Source organism: Protopterus annectens, chromosome 10.part0 (genome assembly GCF_019279795.1).
Source record: "Protopterus annectens isolate FY-2018-M chromosome 10.part0, PAN1.0, whole genome shotgun sequence".
NCBI classification, from domain to species: domain Eukaryota; kingdom Metazoa; phylum Chordata; order Ceratodontiformes; family Protopteridae; genus Protopterus; species Protopterus annectens.
In genome coordinates, this window is record NC_056744.1 from 1376562342 (window position 1) to 1376579409 (window position 17068).

General features: G+C 39.3%; 1 pseudogene; it reads left to right on the top strand.

Moving 5' to 3' along the window:
• Nucleotides 1-17068, top strand: part of LOC122814284 — a 1664844-nt pseudogene that overhangs the window by 39910 nt on the left and 1607866 nt on the right.

Sequence of the window (17068 nt, forward strand, 5' to 3'; positions counted from 1 at the left end):
TGATGCAAACCTATAATATTTTTCTCTGCAATATAGTACGAATTGAAAGTGGTTTATGAGGGGGACTGGTAGGTGTGAGGAAGTTAAATATGACAGAACAGTGATAACTAAGAGAAAGTAGAATCATAAAGATGGATGTGATACTGTTTAAAATGTTGGTAATGAGCAGATCAAAGAGTGGGTAATCACCAAATTTAAACTTGGTCCTTGTAGGCTTTGTAGTGAGCTGTGATTTGATAGCCTTGTGTGAATTTTTCACTTGGGTCTAGAACATTACTACTAAATTAAACTTCACGGATGATAATGTACTCTATTTTAATGTGTAGATTTCTGGGGTATTTGACCTCCCAGGTTTTGGAATTAGAAGGTAGTACAACAGAGAAAGATATGCTATATAGTCCTTCAAAGTGAATGCTGATTATAAGTCAGAAAAAAAAACTCAGATTCACTATACTATGAAGTACGTAACTGTGTACAGGATATTGTGTTGAAGACCTCTACTGTTTGTGCATGCTGGACCACATATGCTTCTTCTACAGGGATATTAAGATGTGACTGTAGTATTATTTGAAAAGTCTCTGGCAGCACATTGTTAGCTTAAGTATAATATAAACATTTTGCAGAATGGTTCATCTAGTGAGAGGTTACATAGAATTAATATATTTTTAATTGATGAAATCTTTAAACAATAGAGAAAGAGAGAGAAAGAGAAGGAGATATGTTTATGTAGTTTCTCTTAAGTTAAAAGATAGCCTATTGGTCCAAATTAGAATCCATGCCTGAATACTTCTCAGTAGTCATATTGCTACTTGGGCCTTGATTATACTGGTATACCAGACAGAGGATGCCAAAAAGTTGAAAATAAGTAACTGAAGGATATGTGCACTGGTTTAAACTGGATTTAGTCATGCTCCCTGCGTCTACATCATCTGCAAACTGTGGCTAAAGGCTTAAATAAAAGGTTTAAATTCTGTGTAGAATTTTTAGATAAGTGCTTCTGAAGGCCTTATATATTTGCAGTTGACACAAGAGACTCTCCGTTTTTGAGTTCTTGGTCTGAAGCCAACCATCCCCCCTCACACTTCATCTGCACTGGTGCCATCCATTTTTCTACAGCTCACAATTCCAGGGTTCTGACATTGTTTCCTAAATCATTATTACATGAGCTCAAGAAAAAGGTAATGTTTGTGAAGTGCATGGGTGTTAGGGGAGATGGGAATTCAGTACAAGATCATGGAGTGACTTGGCAGCTAAACTAAATAGTCCAACAGATACCATCACATCATAACGGACTTATGAAGAAAAAGACCATGGCTAGAACATAATTGCTGTAACAGGTATACTGTCTAAGGGGAAAAAGTTGGAGATCATTGGAGATACCATGAAAGGGAAAATAAATGAGGTAGAGTGGTGTGACGCAGTCATATGGTTATGAAAAGAACCAAAATGTGGAGTTTTTGGAGTTTGAAAGAATGATCATGCCTGAAAATTCAATGTAAAAAAGAGACAAATGCGGCTATAAGGACTGCTAGATACCTAAAAAGTATTGCGATGTCAAAAGTAGATCATGAGAAAAAAGAAAAAAAGAAAGAGAGGGATTACAAGTGGTAGTGGGAAGAAGTCAAGAAAATATGGAAATCATTATGGAAAGGTAGGAATGAAGCAGGAAGGCAATGTAAGAACTGTAAAACAGATTAAGTAAGATTATAAAGTTACACAGCTTAGGGTTTCAAACAGATAAACATATATAGCAAACTGAAGAGAGTCATAAATAGTAAACTGAAAAGAGGCATTTATAAGAGCAATATATGAAGATGAATTTATAAGGGCAATATATGAAGATGCAATCATATGTATGAAACTTGCTCATTAGAATGTAATGGTCGTTGTTACAAGCTAAGAGAGCAGTGGGTTGTAAAATGCTGAGATGGAAAAGAGAGTTATACTGATACAGGGAATAATATCAAAAGGGGGATCAGGATCAGTAATGCTGGGCCACTATTAGTGTAGCAAAACTCTTTCCCAATTGTGTAAAAATAGCCCTATTTAAGTCCTCTAGAACAGGAAGCAACAATCTCCATATGACCATATTATTAGGTAAATACCATCTGATAAATGGAACAGAGGAGAAAGAAAATTCCAAAAATGCACATAATGAAAGGACTGGGCTATTCAATGAGTAACTAATGTAGTGGAACAGATTGAACATATTTGGGCAGTGAAAGGATGGTGAAGTACATGTGAGGCTCAGGAAAAACAAGGGCCATGTTAATCTGTATCTCCTCACCCTCGTCTACCTCAGTGGAAGATTTGCTATTCTATGTGACAAACACCAATGGATAATCATCACTGGCTACATTTAAAATGACTAAGCAGCAAGGTATTGAAATCAGTCTAATTTCTTGCTGGCATGAGACAGTCACAACCATTTCTGAGCCCAAAAGTTATAGCTGAGTACTGTAATGAGTCATACTCAACCAAATAAGAAAAAATGTCACGTTTACATGTACTCTTCATCAGCAATTGACCACTGCAAAGCTACAATGGAAAAAGATGCATTCATCTTAAAAAAACACAGTTGTCTTCATACCCTTTTGATATAAAGTTGTCAATGTCATCATGACTGACTTTGTCCAGATAAACTGGAGACTGTCAACTCTGAAGTCAACAGTTCCTCCCTTGCCATAAATGAGGTACTTGACACACTGTGTAACTTCCTGAAGAAACACATTTGTTTAAAAACATAATGAATACAGTCTCTCCTTGCATAGATTACTCCAAAATTAAGAACAAAAATGATCTTGAAGCAATAGCGGGAAAAGGATAGTACTTCAAAATGTCAAAGTAAAGTGAATAATTATAGTGCATGAGAAAACAAGTGCAAAATGAAGTAAATGTCAGAAATGACCTGTTTCAAAAGATAACAGACATGTGCCTGTCATTCTAATGCTCTTGACATTCAAACTCTGCAAAATTTCTAAATCCCTTCAGCTGGCTATAAAAAAGGTGCTTTACTTGAGAGGAGATGGTACCTACAACATTTCAAAAATCTGTTATCAACTAACAAGGGTCTTTCAAAATAATTTTAAGAGCCCAGTAACTTTCAAACATTTAATGTAAGAAAAATGGGCAAAAGAATAAATAATTGGGATGACAAAGCCCCCAAAACAGGAACTTTTCTTAAAAATTGCTCTTATAAACTTATAAAGTTATTAGAATACCAGGTTTTGCATTAGCATGAATTTATTGAAGGGTATTAAAGTCTAAATTTCAAATGTCTGCCATTATTTTCTGTCTACATTCCTCAATGATTTGCCAGAAAACCAAAAATGTAATTAATAGACAAAAGTATGGGGTAAAAATCTGGACATTCTGCAAAACTCAGTTGGGAGGTATGCGAGAAGACTTAGTCCAATGTATTATTTTATTCAAACATTAAATGTATGCTGCTCTAAGAGGTGTCTCTTCCCATTCCCTATTAGGATCAACACTAATATTTTAAAGCACTTATTCCAATAGTCGAGAAACAACTTGCATTTAATTTAAAATAAACTCTGGCTTGTTCTGTGTGGGAAAAATGTTTACTTTAGGCTCCTTGGCTGTGTTTTTGATTTACCTTCATAAACGTGTGAATATCATTACTAAAGTGTTTCTAGTGTGTTATACAGTGACACAATTATAGCATAATTATGTTGTTTGGTGCCTTCATAATGTCATTATGTCCTTGGTAACCTAAGTGGGAAAATAATACCTTGTTGGAATAACTGCTCTCATAAAAACAAGATCCAGTTCAGAAAATCAATGTTTTTACATTAACAATACAGCTTTCTGTGGTCTGTGCAAGGAAAAAAATATTAGTACTTGTGTATCCTGAAACATCTACCAGTCACTTATAAGATCCTGTTTCAAGTAACAGCAGGATAGACTTCTGCCCCCACCCCCTTTACTTTGTTTATGGTATAGCTGCTAAATAGAGAGCACTGCTCATTTAATAAAGATAGGTCAAATTCTGTGTAAAGGAATTTCTTAAAATTTAGAAGTGTTTTAGGAAATGCAGAGATCTGAATTTCTGTTTGAATTATATAATAACCAAGAAATATGGGGAACTGACAAAAAAACAATAAATCCAACCAAGGTGGAACTTTTATTTGCACCTTGGTTGGATTTATGAATTATATAATACTTATTATGCATAATATTAACTGTAATGGCACAGTTGATATGGTGTTTAACTTATTCAGATTAAATTCTGCATGTTATGAGACTAATAGTCTGTTCAGTTTTCTGCTTCACTTGATCACTGAAGGATGCTTCGTCTTCACTTATTTGATTCTTAGAACTGCATTCCTTATTCCCACCCATGGACACAGTGGAGTCAATACTGAACAGTTTTACAAGTAGATATATTCACATTCCATAGAAAATGGTGAGCCCCACTAGTCACCAAAGAAAGCTCAAAACAGAGCCATAGTGGCTGGCAGTAGGTAAGGAAAGCATTGATGGTAGCCTGATATATTGCATTGGGCTGCCATATTAAATGTAGGAATGCCACTTGCAAATCCCACTAAGCCCACTGGTTCTGTAGAGGTAATTGCCAGATGTTCTGGAAGCTAGATGATAGACCTACGGGCATTTGCTCTTGTTTAGGAACTCCTATCAATCCATCTCTTTCCACATTGTTGAGGGTATGGTGGTAGGGAGTTGGCAAGCTTCTTTTTCCTGTGGGGGCCAGTCCTCCAATCCTGGATTGCCCTCCAGTGAGACTCCAAGCTCAAGTGTCTAGTGAGGTACATGCAAATGAGGCATTGTACTCAATGATTGGCCTAATGAGGGAAGAGTAGAGGAAGACAATGACTTCTTTCTTCCTGGATGCAAAACCCTTAGTAATGAGATGTGCCACATAGAAGGACGTTCTGACCACAGTGACAATGTGTTGGTCAAAAGAGAGATTGCTGTCAAGCTGTGTTCCCAGATCTCTTATAATGCCTTCTGTGTTCAGTGCACTACCATCGATGTAGTAATTCATGGGAACTGGGTTTTTTCCCAAAGGGTATGATGACACATTTTTTGGCATTGAGCTTAAGGCCATGGTTCTGACACCAGTTGTTGGTCTCAGTGAGGCCTTTCTGTAGGATGCCAGCATCACATGGGGAGTTAATAATGGCTCCCAACTTGCAATCATCTGTCAACTTTGTCAGCTAGAATCCCTTCATGTTGGCCTGGACTTCTGAGAAGTAGATACCAAACAGCAGAGGACCCAGGACTGATCCCTGTGGGACTCCACTCATGACTGGTAGGCAGTCTGACTTGGAGTCAGCTACTTTCACACTGTGGATTCTATCTGTGAGCCAATTTGCAACCCACCTAGTGATATAGGGGTTGATACCTAGCTTAGTGAGTTTTTCTATGATTCCTAAGTGGGGAATGGTATCAAAGGCCTTGGGCAGATCAAAGTAGGCTGTATGAACCACCTTGCCTTCATCCACAGCTCTGGTGACTGACTTAAAGAAGTCAACCAAGTTTAGCAGGCATGATCTACCCTTCACAAAACCAAACTGTGTGAGATCCAGAGTTTGGAGATTCCCTATATCCTTGTTTATTAGGTCCATGATGATGCGTTCCATAGCTTTGCATATCAGACGTGTCAGGCTAATGAGGTGATAGTTCCCAGGGTCTGTAGTTGCTCCTCCTTTGTGGAGAGGGATGACTATTCATTAGGGACAAAGCCTGAGATGAGGCTGTGATTGAACAGGCACACAGTTGAGGTGCCTTTTCATTCTGTAGTTCATGTAGAACAAAACCAGGGATATTGTCAGGTCCCATAGAAGCTGTATTCTTGGCCTTGGACAGTGCTGCTTTAACCTGTGCAGCAGTAATACTGGTTGCCTGGCAATCTACTGGTATTGTATTTGGCCCTTTTGGGGGGTAAAGTTGGCACCGAATCTGTCAGCCAGTATATTGGCAATATTTGTTGGCTCTGTATAGGAGGTACCATTGTGCAGTAGCTCAGATCAAATCTGGGTATTGCTGTGGAGATTCTTTACATAAGTATAGAAGGCCTTGTGATTGTCTTTACTATCTGCTGCAATTCTGTTTTCATAGCTAGCTTTAGAGGATTTGATGAGGGATCTCAACTTTTTGTGGAGGTGATAATGGAGGGGTAGTTGAAGTTGCCCAGGATGAGAGTGTTAGGCTGGACCCTAATATTCTCCAGGGTGCTTAGTAACGTGGAGTGTGAGTCTTGGGACATGGCTGGGAACCTATAACAGGCTATGACTAGAATTGAGGTCTTACCCAATGTTAGCTGCATCTGAAGTATCTCTGATGCGTTATGTTGGGCTACCAGTCTGAAGGTGAGCACATCCTTTATGAATATGGAAACATCACCGCCTTTGGAGCTTTGGTCCAAGTTCTGGGGCCGAAAGGTGTCGAATGAGTTATAGCCTGGTAGTGCAGGGGTGCTTTCTGCCACCTTGAACTAGGTCTCTATTACAGCACAAATGTCGATGTTCTCCATTTTAAGTAGTGCTTCAAGTGAGTGCATTTTGAGACTTAGACTTCTAGCGATGAGCAGCATGACCCTCATATTGCATTTGTTTGTAGCTGTTGTGGTGGTAATTTGGTCTTTGGAACACCACCTAAAAAAGGCAGTATAGGGGTGGCAAGAGCCTTGGCCAGTATCTGGAAGCCCAGGGGTGACAGATACATTCCATCTCTGGCAAAGCATCGAGGTCTGTCAATCATGTCATCTCAGGCAGACAGATACTGGATCCCCTTAGAATAACACCAGAAACTTAGACAATTGTTGAAATCAATCATTTTCTGCTTGTACTATGGTATCATTCTGGGTGATGGTAGGATGCTGCTCAGGGCTAGGGTCATACCCGCCTGGGCTACATGATTCAAGAGATCCTCCATATCTCTTTTCATGTAGTCCAGGGAGGTACATCTCAGGTCATTCACACCCACATGTGCAATGACAGAGTCATATTTGTACCTGTTGTTGAGGGACCTGAGTGCATGCATTATGTGGTGGATCCTGGCACCTGACAGGCAGCTGACTGTTACTTTCTCCTTATTCAGCCTAGTGAGTGGAACATCAGTGTGCCTCACTATCAAGTCACCTATGACTTGTGTGCTGGGCATGCAGTTTTGCCTTAGGGGCTTTGGTTGAGTGGCACATTGTTTAGGAGAGTTATGTGTCTCATGATTAGTGTTGTGTTGTGGTGGTCAAGTGCATTTCTGCCTTGGAGGTCTCTGCTGTTTGGGTAGATTTTTATTGAGAATCTCCGTGAAGGTGGGTGTGTGGTTTGTGTTTTTATGTGAAGGCAGTGCTGGCGTGTGTTCTGGAGGACTATGTGTTCCATGTAGTGTGGTGCAAGAGTTGATCTCTTAGTAATCCTAGTTCCACCAAATGTCCAGTAAATATACTTGATATTGCACTCATTGTGTCTATCGCCCACTTAAATTGCTACCAGAAGTTCTGGGGATGCTCTCTTTATTGCTGATGACAGATGACATGCTGCCACACATATACTCCAAATGCACGCAGTTTTCTGAAATCTAATGATTTGATTTGTTGCCTGCTTCATTTTCTGACCTGTGTATGTAACTGTGCCATATTTCAGTTGCAGGAAAGGCTTTCCAGCCACAGTAGAATGTGTCTAGTCCAGCCATATATTGATGTTGATAAAGACATTTACAATCCATCCATCGATATCCATGGATAATTTTATTTGTAAGAGCTCAATTATGGACTAATACTTAAGTACAGTACATTACAATTGCCAGTGCATTATTCACATTTAATATTTTAACAGTTTGTAACATATGTTATCATTTTACTTAATATACCAAACCTACATATCTTCATGGTATATCATCAGTTTCTTTTGCAACTCAAGTATTAACTGAATGCTGAATGGTATTATGCATGAATCTGTTTTACAAAGGCAATATTGTTCTTTTGCTTTCAGGCTATCATAAAGGAATCATCTTCATATTTATTCAGAGCTACAAAACAGAGAGCATACTTTAAGGATGTAAAGATTCTGATTCCAATTACCTGGTCAAACAAACCAGAATATAAGATGCCAAAAAGAGAAACATTTGATAACGTAAGAGTCTTAATATACTTTAAAAAAAGTAATATGTTTCTAGACATTTTGTTTTGTATAAATTACATAGAAATGTCACTGCATACAGTGGCAAAATATTTTAACAATAGGCTGTGTTACTGTGGTCGACATGACAGACATATAATCCTTTCAGTGTGTATTATTTTTTGAACTGCGAGTATCTTGCATTTAACTTGGTCAGCTGTGAATAAAACAATAATGATAATTCCTTTCATGTAACATCACGTAATATGAAAAAATGTAATATGACAGAGTTCTTTACTGATGTAAGGGTGCAGACTATAGTTCAAATCCCACCCACTACCCCTTGCCCCAGAGAGCTATACATGTAAGAATGTTTGAGCATATATGAATATATAGTACATTTTACAGACAACACCTTGTGAGGTACAGATTCACCTGTGCTGGATTGCATTAGTGGTTCTGTTTTGATCATTTGTAATGCAGTTCTGGATCAGAATGCATGGTTATACAGTACTTTACAGTGCTAGGGAGATAGAGAGATACCTTACTATACCCTCTGGCAGATCATTAAAAAATTAGTATGAGAATGATGAGCTTTAATTATTATTAAGTATTAAACAGAAATACTAAAAAACAGTTTTTCTTTTGTTAGTCCGTTTTCTGAAGAAACCATTTTAAAACCTAAACAGAAAGTGAAATGTAAAACCTTTCTGGTAACAACTATCAACTGGATCATCCAATCACAAGTATCACTTCTTCCTGATATAACTTGTCTATAACCTCCGCATATGTTTACATTTTTATTTTCTTGTGATCACTGTACCCTCAGTCCACATACACCAGGCATCTGTCAGTGCTGATTGTATGATGACATAAGACACATAGTTATAATAGCTGATACTTTCAAGACCATTATAATCCTGGGACCATTATAATCTTGAGAAATACAGATGGTGTTTGCAGCATAACTGGAGAACCTCCTGTTTGGCAGGAAACTAACCAGTATAAATGAACATAACACATTCTACCACGTGCAGATATAATGAAAGACATCAGTTTTCCTTTTGAGTGCCATTTCCTCTGCCTTAAGTGAATCTACTGAGCAATTTTGGATGGTGGATCCCTTGTGAGGTTTAACTCATTCTACTGCTTGATGAGTTATTTTATCAGAGCAGTATGATATTGTACTTTTTTTTTTTTTTGCTAAGGCATTTTTCACTCAGATGGAAGATATTTCGAGAACTCTTCTAATTGCACTACGTTACCTGGACATGAACCACCTCAGTCACACCTAAATCATACCAGAGCAAGTTCCCATCAGTTATCAATGTTGAGGGCATAAAGTCCATAGTCTCTAACCTGTAGACATACATCTGTGTGTCTCATACGGGACCATCAGAAAAGCAGTCTCCTACCTTCTAAGCTACACTACAGTTGTTTGTAAGTCAACCATTTCCTCTAAGATTGCTCCATTTCCATTAAAATAAGTTATAGTGTTCTGCTCTAAAAGACTTCTCGGGGTCTAGAACACATCATAACCAGTGATACTATCAAAAACCTTTTTGTCATAAATTGGACAGTTAAAAAGGTAGAGTGTTTACAGTTGAAGTAATGGCCTACTTCATATTTTTCATCAAGCTTTCAAAAGAAACAAAAATGATGATGCGGGCCGGGTTGTCAGTGATTTCCTAATGTCACAAGACCAAAGTTTTGGTGGCCACGGGGGTGCAGCAGGTAGCGTTGTCACCTCACAGCAAAATGTTCTCCGGTTCGATCCTCAGCTGAGGTGCCTTCTGTGTGGAGTCTGCATGTCCTCCCTGTGGTCGTGTGGGTTTCCTCCGGGTGCTCTGGTTTCCTCCCACATCCCAAAGACATGCTGTAGGTGGATTGGACACTTTAAATTGGCCCTAGGTATGAGTGTGTGCATGTGTGTGCCTTCCGTGGAAGGTTGGGAGCTGGGCTGGCAACTCGACACCGTAAAAAACTCTACTGCCAATCATGAGTGGACAGGTGATCTGCTGTGGTGACCCCTAACTGGGAAAAAGTCAGAAGAAGATAATACTGCTGGTATTTCTGGACAGCCAATGTAGTATGCTTTCTATTTTCTTCAAATAACGTCATTCCTACTTCAATACCACACAGCAAGTGGGCTCTGGACTGAATTCATGCTATGCATACTCTTCAAATTATGATATGCCCCAGGTTTTTCACCCCCCCCCCCCCATAATTTTCACAATGTAAATTTGCTTTGAGAGACATCATAAGAGGAGCAGGGCCAATGTTCTCCTTTGAACCTGAGCAGGGACTGGATCTGAAAAGAGAAGGAATTGTGCTCCAGCAAGTGATTTGTAGGCTTCCACAAATGACCTGCAACTTAGTCCATTCTTCATGAAGGGTTTGATCTGTCTTTCTGGTGATGGCAGTAAAATTTCACTTTTTGAGAAAATGGAGAACAAGAATAACTGAATCTTCAAGGGCACAGGTGTCCCCTCAGGAGCCTGTATGACACTGAGTACAAGGGATAAGGACTCTTCTTTCTTCTAGTGGCTAAAGCTTTTGACACTAGAGATATTTTTTTAGAAACTTAGTGAGTTTTCAAGTTTTTTTTAATATGCTTAAGAAGATACATGTCAAAGAGTGTACTGCATTCAATAATAGGTCTGACTTGGGTAGAGTATGGAGGGACAATTATTTCCTTAATTTTAGAAGATGTGCCCTTGGCAATCAGTTATAAAATGTAAAAAGATTTTTTTAACTATGGTAACCATGTGATGGTCATAGGATAAGGAGCTGTCACCTCCATTCCTGATCACAGATTAGGTGGTAAAAGTGTGTTTTCAGTGCAGTAAAATGCAGAGTATATCTGCTTCCCAAAGGTATGATGATTCATTTCTTGGCATTTAGTTTGAGCAGTTTTGCTATGGACCAACAAGTGATTTAACTTAGTTCATTTTGGAGGTTATATGTATCCATAGGGTATTTAACAACCACACACAACTTGCAGTCAATGGCAAACTTTATAAAACATAGACCACTGTTATCAATTTAGAGGTCTGAAAAATAGATAGCAAACAGGAAGAAACCCAGCACAAATTCCTGGGGGACACCACTGGTCATATTCTTTATGCTGAGGAGAAGTCACCCACTCAGACAATGTGCATTCTATCCTTAAGCGAGCTGGCCATCTATGTTATCACAAAGGTATTTATGCTTAAGGCCATCAACTTATAAACAATTCTGCAATGTAGTAGAATATAAAATGCCTTGGCCAGATCAAGGTGGGCATTAGGCCACTGTCAACCACCTAAGTGACCTTCTCAAAGAAGCTGGTAAAATTCAGCAGACAGGACCTGGCCCTTACAAAGACAAATCACAGCAGGTCTGGCTTAATCAGGTTTTTGATGTCCTGATTTATGTCAGTGATGATACACTCCATGGCTTTACAGATAGGACTTATAAGGCTGATGGGTCTATAGGTCCCTAGGTCTGTGAGGGATCCTCTCTTCCAGAAGGACATTACTACAGTAATGTGCCAGGATTCAGGGACATAGGCTGTAGTAAGGCTTAGATTAAATAGTTTGAGGAAGGGGTCAATAAGTACATGTTTAACACTTACAGTATGTGCTTATTAGGCATCCTAGTGTGTTGTCAGCACCACTGGAGGAAGTATTCTTGGGGTTTGAGAGTACTTTAAGGATGTGTTCCTTAATAATAATGCAGGGAAGAATGCATCTGGAAAGGTTTGAAAGGGGATGGTGGTTCCACGGAAGAAATTCACTGCAAACTTGCCAGCCAGTAAGTCTGTAATTTATTTTGTGTTTCACTAAAAAGGTTCCATTATGGAGAAGCTTGGAGAAGAATCGAGACCCATTTCTTAGTTTTCTGAGAAAAGTGAAAAAGAACATGTAATTATTTTTTTGCTTCAGGTGATATTCTTAATTTCTGTGATGCTTTACTGATCTTAATAGCTGATTTCTGTTTCCCAGTAAGGTTTGTAATACTAGTTGGATGCTGTCTGTTTCTAACCCTATCAGACATTTTATAGGGTGTCTTTTTTCTGTTATACATAAGCTAGTTTATATTGGTACACCAGAAAGATGGTTTATTTTTGAATTTTCCACCATATTTGGTTTTGGAAGGGATTGCTAGATCATTTATTTAAATGGGTATATAAATTGCTTGTATATTTCTATATAGAATCAGGGTCTGCCATGGAGATGACATGGATAAATTTAGATATTTCATCATATAGTTTTATTAGCTTGACCTTTTTGAAGACATTAAAGAGGATAATGGAGTGGAATTTTTGAGGATAAAGGTAACAAGATTGTGTTTAGACTTTAGTAATGATGGAACAGCTATGGGGGGGGACCAGACAGGGAGCAATCATGTCAAAAATGATTATGCATCTGGTTACAGGACCACAGAGTAACAAGGGAGCTGAATTATGTGGTCATTTCTTTTTTGACAGTACCTACACTTAGGTCTTGCCTGCTCCTAGGGTGATAGGTCTGCAATTCCCAGAGTGAGCAGTTGGGCCACCTTTGTGGAGTGGTATCACAAAAGTTGTGCCACACTGCCATGGGATAAAGCCAGTTCCTAGGCTCAGGTTAAAGAAGGTGAAGAGTGGGTCTGCCACTGCTTGTTTAGTGCCACTAATTAAGCAACCAGGTATGATGTCAGGCCCTGTGGATGAGGTATTTTCATTGTGAAGAGTACCTTAAGTACCTGTTCTTTCATGACAGTACTGAGACCAGGCGAGTCAAACCAGGAGTAAATTTATGAATACCAATCTAGTTGTCCTGCACTTTTTTAAAGCAGACAGTGTATCACACTGCTTAACTTAGCAAGTTTATTCCAAAGAAGATGTAGGCACTGCATGAGAAATTAGTCCTTTTTCCTTGTCTTATTTAATTGTTGGAATAGATTTACATCTTTTACCCTAGTGTTAGCGGGAATACCATTTGCTTGACACGGAAATGTCGAACTACGACATTCCCGAATACAAAAAAAAATGTTTAAAACAAATTTTAAAAAAAACTAAAGGGTGTAGGCAAACCCCCTGCTACTTAAATATACCATCTCTGAGATTGCACTACATTGATGTAAATGGAAATCTCCCCTTACAGAGATTTCCATTTACCCGTTCGATGTTCTGCACTTTCGACATTCTCGTGTCGAGCAAATGGTATTCACATTGTCAGAGTTCGAGATGCTGATAGGAACCCATGTTAGCTGGCCTGTTTGGTTCACATAGATATAAAATGTTCTTGGACTACTGGATCCCTATAAGCAAGCCACAGATTGTTTCTTAGGGTGTTTATATGAAACTCTGGGATCTTTCTAATCGATTGACATGCTTAGCAAGTTATGTCCCAAAGGGGGCAATATACTCATTGAGGGGTGTAATATGTACAATGTAGAATGAGGTGAGGAGTTCTGATCTGTAAGAATACCTTTTGCTATGAGCTGTGCAAGGTGAAACCATTTCTTAACCACTGTTTCAATGTGATAGTCAAATATGAAGAAGCTATACACACAAGCACTTTCGTGTCTCACTACCTTTTCATTTAAAGTGGTGTGTTATATATGCTATAAGTTGGAGATAGGGGATGCTTACCAAATGTTACACTTTCTGGTATTGTGTTTGAACCTATTTTTAATACGCTAGCTTCTGACAAGTGTAAGCTCCTGCTGGAGTGCCTGCATATCAGAGGGGGGGTTGATAATGATTTGCATCTTACAATCATCCACAGGCTTTGTTAACCAGAGATTCTCATTTGAAAAATGGAGATCTGAGATATCGATACTAAATGACAGAGGTTTCAGCATAGATCCCAGAAGAACTCCACTGCCACTTTCATGCTTTTGGAGGATGCACCTTGTATTCCTACTGTGTGATTCCTTCTTCTACACCAGTTGGCTATCCATCTTACCACATATATCTTATCATATATAGGACAATCTGGATCTCCTTCACCTTATTTATTATATTTGCATGCAGTATAGTAGCAAGTGCCTTGGCGAGGTGAAGGTAAACTGTCTGGACAGCTTGACTACAGTCTACTGCCTGAGAAACAATGTCAAAGAAGTCTGCAAGATTATTACACTGCATCTATACCTAACAAAACCAAACTATTGTGGGTTTAGTTTTAAATGATTTTTGATAGTATAATTAATTAGGTTCATTATGATATGTTCCATGGCTCTGCCTTTAATACTTATTAGGCAGATAGGTTTATAATTCCTGGAGTCAGTGGTTGGGCCATCCATTTGGAATGACATCATAACAGCTGTGCGCCACTCTCAAGGGATAAAGCAAGTTGCAAGGATCAGGTTAAAGAAGTTGATGACTTGGTCTGCCAGTGCTTGTTTCATAGGTTCATAGCTTGTTACTAGGCTAACAACCGTTAGGCTCTTACAAGCCTAGCCCTACACCCCAAACCATTAGGGTCGCAAGTATCATGATCATTTGTATGGGGGGGGGCACATTAGTTAATTATGGATATGTAGGGTGGGGTGTCAGGATAATACTTTCCTTATTGATGGTCTCTGTCCATAAAGGACATGGAGGACAGACAAGGGGTAAATTTACAACTTCCCATCCAATTGTCAAGGTTTTGTTTCAATAGGGTCAAGGATGAACTCTGTTTTACATTAATGTGGAGCCTATTCTATCGTGTGGAGATCCTTTTGGACACATATCTTTCTGTCCAGCATGTTCTGTTTATGTCACAAGTGAAGTTCAGATCCTGGCTCTAGTGTTTATGATGCTGTTTATTTTGTGCATGTGCTAGAGATCCTTCAAGGCTGGGTATGAGGAAGCCCTGTAAGCAAGGCAAAGATTCCGTCTTAGCAATGTGTAGAAGACTACATACAGAGATAGAGCTTTTAGGGCTGAATTCTTGTGGTGAGAAACCTTTGTTGCCATACCAACTGTTGAAAGTTTCTGGTTAAATACATGCCAAAGCAGCATTGTATTCAATGATAGTTCTGATAAGGGCTGAGTAAAGTGGTACTATAACTTCCTTGGACCTGGATGCTATAACATTACCTATACGTTGAGCATCATAGAATGATTTTCTTATTATGTTAGCTGCATGCTGGTTTAAGGTCAGATTGCTGTCTACATTTGTTCCCAGATCACTTACTACTGTGAAGACTGAGTTTTAGGTCATGGCTTTAGCACCATTCATTTGTCTGTGTTAAATGAAAAGAAATGGTGGTGTCTTAGGGGACTCTATAATAGCTCCTGATTTACAGCCCTCTGTGAACTTGGTGAGCCAGGGGCCTTAAACATTAACCTTGACTTCTGAGAAGTAGCTGTCAAACAAGAGTGATACCATCATAGAGCTCTGAGGTACTCTGCTGGTGATCAGTCTCTTGGTGGAGGTGGTATCACCGATCCTGAATCCTTGAGTCCTGTCTGTGATTCAGCTTGCAATCCAGCAAGTTACGTAAGGATTTACATCTAGGTTAGAGAGCTTGTCAACAATGCTTGAGTGGAGTACTGTATTGAATGCCTTAGCCAGGTCATGATATGCAGTATGCAATGTTTTACCCTCATCTGTTGCCTTGGTGACCCTTTCAAAGAAGTCTACCAGGTTAAGTAGGTATGACCTTCCCTTTACTAGGCAAAATTGGGATAGGTCCAGTGTTTGTAGGTTGCCAATGTCCTTGTTTATCATTCTCATGATAATTCATGCCATGGCTTTGCATGTTAGGCTTGTTAGGTCTGTAGTTCCCTGGATCAGTTGGTGGTCCACCCTTGTGAGGGGAATGACTGTGTTGATCCTCCATTCACTTGGAATGTAGCCTGTTTCAAAGCTGTAATTGAAGAGTGCCTCAAGTGTTCCTGATGTATCATGTTTTACACTGCTCAGACGGAAACTGGTGATATTGTTGGGACCCGTGGAGATTTTGTTCTTAGCACGAGTACTGTCAGCACCTGGTCCTTGCTGATAGCTGGAGAAAGTATGTTGGAGGGGATTGTACCTGATGGAGTTGGAGGGAGTGGGAGGGTGAAATTTGAGCTGGACTTATCAGCTCCTAGATTTGCTATTTTTCCCTGATTGGTGAAGGTGGTACCATTCACCTCCAGTTCAGTAGACTGCTGTGTGTTACCTCTAAGATTTCAGACATAGATGAAGAAGGCCTTCTGATTTTCCTTAGCCTGCATAGCTATCTTGACATCAAAGATGGCCTTTTTGAACTTAACTAGATGTCTTAGTTTCTTGTTTCATTGTATAAGACAGCACATGTCTTTAAGGGAGATGTTTTTCCTGATTTTGGCTGTGAGGTTTCTCCTTTTATTACATATGGCAGTCTCTATGCAGCTGTTCACATGTTTGTATAGAGACTCTGTGGATAATTCTGCACAGGTAGCTATGGTCTCATGGTTGTGGACAGCCTTGAATTTTGACTTTCCCATGTTGGTGAGTATCAGATTGAGTATGTTTGATGCTCTGTCTGGAGCATGCACTATCTGGTCCAGGGTGTTTGTGTTAATAACAACCAGGAAGTATTGTGTCTGTATGTTTGAGGCAGTGACATTTCCCAGTCTATAGAGGGATAATGACAGTCACCCATAAAAAGGGTGTTTGGTTGGATACTGAGTGTCTCTTATAGGTTTAGGTAAGAGTCATGAAACTCTAGGAGCATAGATGGTGACCTGTAGCAAGCCATGATATGGTGAAGGACCTTATCTATGGTAACTTGCATGTGGATGAGCTCCATAATATCATCCTGTTTAACCAACCTGGAGGTATGTTGAGACACCTCCACCTTTGGCCCCAATCTATGCTATGCTATTGTTGATCCACCCCAGCCAAACATCCTCTCCCTCTCTCCCCCTACTTTTGAACTCAAACCCATCTCCACCTACCAAATAAAGAAACTACTCTCTAAACTTAAGCCTTGCTCCAATGCCCCTGACAACATTCCCTCCTCCTTCTTAAAAATAGCCA